Genomic DNA, 6,000 nt, shown 5'->3' with positions numbered 1-6,000 from the left:
CTCTGGGCGAGGGATGTGAGCAACTGCCGATGGCCAGTGATGATGAGGAAATGGAGCTCACACTGCCTCCTGATCCATGAATGCTCAGGGCAGAGAGGAGACAGCTGCACAGCTGGTCAGCCAGACTGCTTGCAAGGAGGCAACCTTGCCCATTGTGAAGGGCCAAACCGGCATTGCCTATTTAATCCCACCTTAAGAGATGGGTATTACTGGAACAACATGTCCAGTTCCTTGTTCTGTGTTCCTGTTTCGTGTATCTTGAACTTGTGTTTTGGGGCTTTGGACCTGACTCTGGACTGTATAATGTGTTTGTGGACTGAGTTTTGCCAAGGACTCTGGTATCGCTCCAATTTTGCTGAGCGTGTCAACCAGAAATGCACATTGTGTGGGCTTTGTTGGAATTGTCGGGGGTGGGATTGAATAAAATCCATTGATTCACTGCAGTGTGTGTGTGTGTGTGTGTGTGTGTGTGTGTGTGTGTGTGAGCAAGGCAGCACCCTATCTTTCAGTTGATTATGTTTTGCAACTCCAGTCCATGTAGCTTGGATGAATCAGGCAATTAGTTTCCCCATGCTATGTTAACACACTCAGTGAACTTAGTTTGCTTCCTACATGGATGAAACCTTCCTTCTTATGAAAGTCATTGTTCATTCATTGATCCATCGATTATTCCATCCATTCATTCATTCACCAACTTTTCTACTGGCCCTGTCGCACAACTCTGGGCCTTCTGCCCTGCTGCAGTTTTCAAGCACTAGAAGCACATCCACAGATCAACCCATGTTGGTTAAGGCTGTCCCAAAATACTATTGCTGAATATTTTGGAGGGTTTATATCGAAGAAAGAAGGGATCTGAGACTTAAATTACTATTACTACATAGTTGCTCTCCTTCTCAGTGCAAAACCTTAGAGGCAATTTGATTTAGCTTTTTAAAGAGAGAGTTTTAGTAACATGATTGCACCTAACTGTTGAGCAGAGAGACCCATGGGAAGTCATCATACAGTAATAATAATAATAAGTTGGAAGGGACCTTGGAGGTCATTTAGTCCAACCCCCTGCTAAGGCAGGAAACCCTATACCATTTCAGACAAATGGCTGTCCAGTCTCTTCTTAAAAACGTCCAGTGTTGGAGCATTCACCACTTCTGGAGGCAGGTTGTTCCACTGGTTAGTTGTTCTAACTGTCAGGAAGTTTCTCCTTAGTTCTAGGTTGCTTCTCTCCTTGACTAGTTTCCATCCATTGCTTCTTGTCCTGCTTTCAGGTGCTTTGGAGAATAGCTTGGCTCCCTCTTCTTTGTGGCAGCCCCTGAGATATTGGAACAATGCTATCATGTCACCCCTCACCCTTCTCTTCATTAAACTACAGTCATTTAGATTAGCTAGCACTCTGGCTGCAGTGACCTTGGATGGGAGCACAAGGTTCTCTTGAAAGAAGAATCTGTGACAACAAGCATAGCCAATCATGATTATTTCACATGCTTCTTCCTTCTCTGCAAAGGAAATCGAGCTGAGGATTTCACAAACACAATACTTTTTCATGAAACTGTACCTTCTTCTGTGTCTTTACATAAGCACTTGTTTATTTACTTGGCCCCTTTACCTCTACATTTTGATGGAGACAAAGAAGCACAATTTAATTCCAGTTATTAAAACCCTGTTTCAGTTTTTCTCCCTGTTTTAGCCCTGTAAAATAAATTTAAAAGCTTACAATAAGCCAAAATATAAGCTCTCTCCGAGAATGTGGTTGATAAGCTGTTTCACTTTAATATAATTATTTCTGGGCTATTATATATCCTAGAAAAAGATATCTTGGAAACCAATTTTTCAATTTCTTTTTCAGTTTTTTTTAATGCAATATGGGCTTAAACTTTGCTTGGAGGCTTCATTAATATTGTATGACTCTTGTTATTGATTGGAAGATTTCTCAGTTCTAATCAGTCTGCAGAAAGTTATTTTTTAATACTATGTTAGCTTGAAAGGAACCATGAGGATATAAAGGCAGAAATATTTGCACATTTTTTTCTATGTTCTGTGGCTTGTTTTTTTTAAGTTCTCCCAGAGATATATAGAAAACAATGGCATTGGCGTCATTTAAAATAATGCAAAAGTTTCCTTGTCAGAATTACATCATTATGCATTCCATTTTTCCCGTCCTATCCATCCATAGCCAGCCAGCCATTGCAGTGACCCGCAGTGATAAGACCCATTATTATTTACCTTTTTGCGTGTTTCTGTCGATTATTTCCACTTTCCAGCAAAAAAGATGCAATAGGTATAATGGATTTGCTTAATGACTGCCACTTTCTTTAACAACCACTTAAAAATGTTGTTAAGTTGGATCCGGTCACATAGTAACCTACTTAATGACCACAACTACTTACAACTGTAATTCCAGGCTCAATTATGGTCATAAGTCAAGGACTACATGTACAACATCTTCTTATACTCCTTTCATCAAACATCTTTAACCTGTTTCTTAATAATAAATAAATGCTGTGGACATAGTATACTTAGATTTCAGTAAAGCATTTGACAAAATAGACTACAACCTACTGCTTGGTAAGCTAGAAAAAGGTGGAATAGACAACATCACCACCATATGGATTTGTAGCTGGCTGACAAACCGTACTCAATGAATAGTCTTCAATGGAATTACATCCATAAGGAGAGAAGTAGGCAGTGGGGTACCACAAGGTTCCGTCTTAGGCCCAGTACTCTTCAATATCTTCATCAATGACTTAGATGAGGGATTTGAAGGGGAAATCATCAAATTTGCAGATGACACTAAACTGGCAGGAGTAGCCAACACCTCAGAACGCAAACTCAGGATCCAAAAAGATCTTGACAAACTTGAATAATGGGCCCTATCCAACAAAATGAGTTCCAATGTGGAGAATAGCAAAGTTTTACATTTAGGCAAGAAAAATCAAAGGAATAAATACAGATTAGGTAAGACCTGGCTCAAAAACAGTAACTGTGAGAGGGACCCTGGGGTCCTAGTGGATGATGACTTGAATATGAGCCAGCAGTGTGCAGCAGGAGCCAAAAAATCTGATACAATTCTGGGTTGTATAAAGAGAGGCATAGAATTAAGATTACGTGAAGTATTAGTACCACTTTATAAAACTCTAGTAAAACTACACCTGCAATACTGCAACCAATTTTGGTCACCATACTACAAAAAAGTTGTTGAAACTTTGGAAAAAGTTCCGAGAAGAGCAACTAAGATGATCCAAGGCCTGGAGAACTAAAACATATGAAGAACGGCTGCAGGACTTGGGTTTGGCTAGTCTAAAGAAAAGAAGAAAGAAAGTTTTATTGATCCATTTTTCACACTTATGGCCATTGCAGCCTCCCCATCAAAATTTGGGTGCTTGGCAACTGACTCATATTAATGACTGTTGCAGAGTTCCAGGGTCATGTGATCACCTTTTGTGACCTTCTGACAAAAAAAATCAATGGGGAAACCAGATTCACTCAACAACCGTGTTAGTAATTTAACAATTGCAGTATTTTACTTAACGACTGTGGCAAGAAAGTTCATAAAATGGGGCAAAACTCACTTAGCAACTGTGTCACTTAGCAACAGAAATTTTGGGCTGAAACGTGGGTGTTAGTTTGTACCAGGTTTATTTTTAAAAAACCTCAAAAATTATCCTACTGGGCCTAAATGAAAGCATTTGATATCATCACGTCATAAACATACCATAACCTTCTGTTGGGTGGAAAGAAATACTAAAAAAAAGTGTGCTCTTTGTGCTAAACCACAAACCAGAATTCAGTTATCTTGTTAAGCCAAAAGCAAACAAATCACAATATGACTTATAATTGTACAAATAATTTGCTTCCCAAGATTCCTCTGTGTTGCTCCTTATCTTTTTATTATTGCCACTCTTTGATGATTATGGGCTAGCTATTTGCTTACATTTTTTCAAAAAATATATCTGTATTTGTCTACTGCTAGCTATTCACTGCTTTAAGCACACTTGAGTGGATTAAAATCAAATATTTTCATAAACCAAAAAGCAAGCGAATAAGTGTCTGCTTCATCCTCCTGTCCTTTGGTGGAAAAAGCTACGTCATCTGTGCAGTCTCTTCCCTGAATGTCCTGTTAAAGGACTAAATGATGTTTTTAAGGTATTTATTAAGGTTTATTATAGTATAAAAAACAAATAGAAGAAAAAAATCCAAAAAAGAAAGGGAAGAGAGAAAGGGGGAAAGTGTACAAAGATATAGAAGCCAAAAAAAAAGTGGGGGGGGGGTAGAGCAGTGATTTCTGACTTTTTTCAATGTAGAAGAGTACAAAAAAGTTACAGTCACAACTTTTGGCTTTACATTTCTAGTAAACACAAACCATTTCTATAGCCACAGTTTTAGTCTAATTATCAAAAACTAAAATCAAATCTTCATCTTTTTCTCTTTTGCTCATAAAGTCCAGAAACAGTTTCCAAGTGGATAAGTTCTTGTCTTTAATTAAAGCAGCAGCTCCCAAACTTTTTTATACCCTGAGCCCCTAGAACACTTCTGATATATTCTCACACCCCTTACAAAAGTTCAAAATAACGGCAATGAATTATGCATATACACTCTTATTTTGAAAACCCAAGTTTTTGCACCCCGTGGAATATTGTCTCATACCCCCAGTTGGGAACCCCTGAATTAAGGCAATTAACTTTGGAATGGGCTAACTTGCTGCGGCCGACTTGCCATGGCCAACTCATTGCTGCCAACTTGCCATGGCCAATTCATTGCTGCCAACTTGCCATGGCCAACTCACCACAGCCACCTCACCACAGGGACAACTTGCTGCAGCCAACTTGCCATGGCCAACTCATTGCTGCCAACTTGCCATGGCCAACTTGCCACAGCCACCGGGACAACTTGCTGTGGCCAACTTGCCATGGCCAACTCATTATTATTATAAAGTTTCCTCAATGATCATTTTCTAAATATTAACAGTTGTCCATGTTGAGCTACTTGAGAACAGGGACAGTTAGAACAATTAACCAGTGGAATAACCTGCCTCCAGAAGTGGTGAATGCTCCAACACTGGAAGTTTTTAAGAAGAGACTGGCCAGCCACTTGTCTGAAATGGTATAGGGCAGGGGTCAGCAACCTGAAACAGTGAAAGAGCCACTCGGAACTGGTTCCCTCACAAAACGAAAAACTGGGAGCCGCAAAAAATGTGTGCGCATGTGCGTACATGCGCGCATGTGCAGAACAGGGTTTGACTGAAGAGTGGAGACAAGGCGAGATATGCACCTACCCTGCATATTTGAATTGATTGGTTGAACTTTTTTAGTCCCACTTTTTTTTGGGGGGACTGCACATGGCAGAGGACTGGGAGCCGCAGGAGACAGCTGAAAGAGCCGTCTTCTCCTTCTTCTTCTTCTTCTTCTTCTTCTTCTTCTTCTTCTTCTTCTTCTTATTATTATTATTATTATTATTATTATTATTATTATTATTATTATTATTATTAAGATGCCCTCGACGTGATGTCCCATTGCCTGGAGGCGGTCTGGGTTTGGATGGGGAGAAACAGGCTTCGTCTCAATCCTGCCAAGACTGAGTGGCTGTGCATACCGGCATCTCAGACTAACCAATCTTTTCCATCGTTAACTATGGGGGGTGAGGTGTTACCCCCCGTTGATAGGGCCCGCAACTTGGGCATCCTCCTGGATTCACGGCTCAGTTTGGAAGATCATATAGGAGCCGTGGCCAGGGGGGCTTTTGCCCAGGTTCGCCTGGTGCGCCAGTTACGGCCCTATCTGGACCGAGATGCCCTACGCACAGTCACCCATGCGCTCGTGACCTCCTGGCTAGACTACTGCAATGCTCTCTACATGGGGCTGCCCCTGAGGACCACTCGGAGACTTCAGCTGGTGCAGAATGCAGCCGTGCGAGTTGTGATGGGTGTCTCCCAATACTCCCATGTAACACCTCCGCGAGCTGCATTGGCTTCCAGTTGCCCTCCGGGTGAGATTCAAGGTGTTGGTGATG

The sequence above is a fragment of the Vipera berus genome, assembly GCF_964194415.1.
Source record: "Vipera berus genome assembly, chromosome: 2".
Taxonomy (NCBI): Eukaryota; Metazoa; Chordata; class Lepidosauria; order Squamata; family Viperidae; genus Vipera; species Vipera berus.
The sequence above is the reverse complement of the archived record's forward strand: the minus strand, read 5'-3'. Positions refer to the sequence as shown.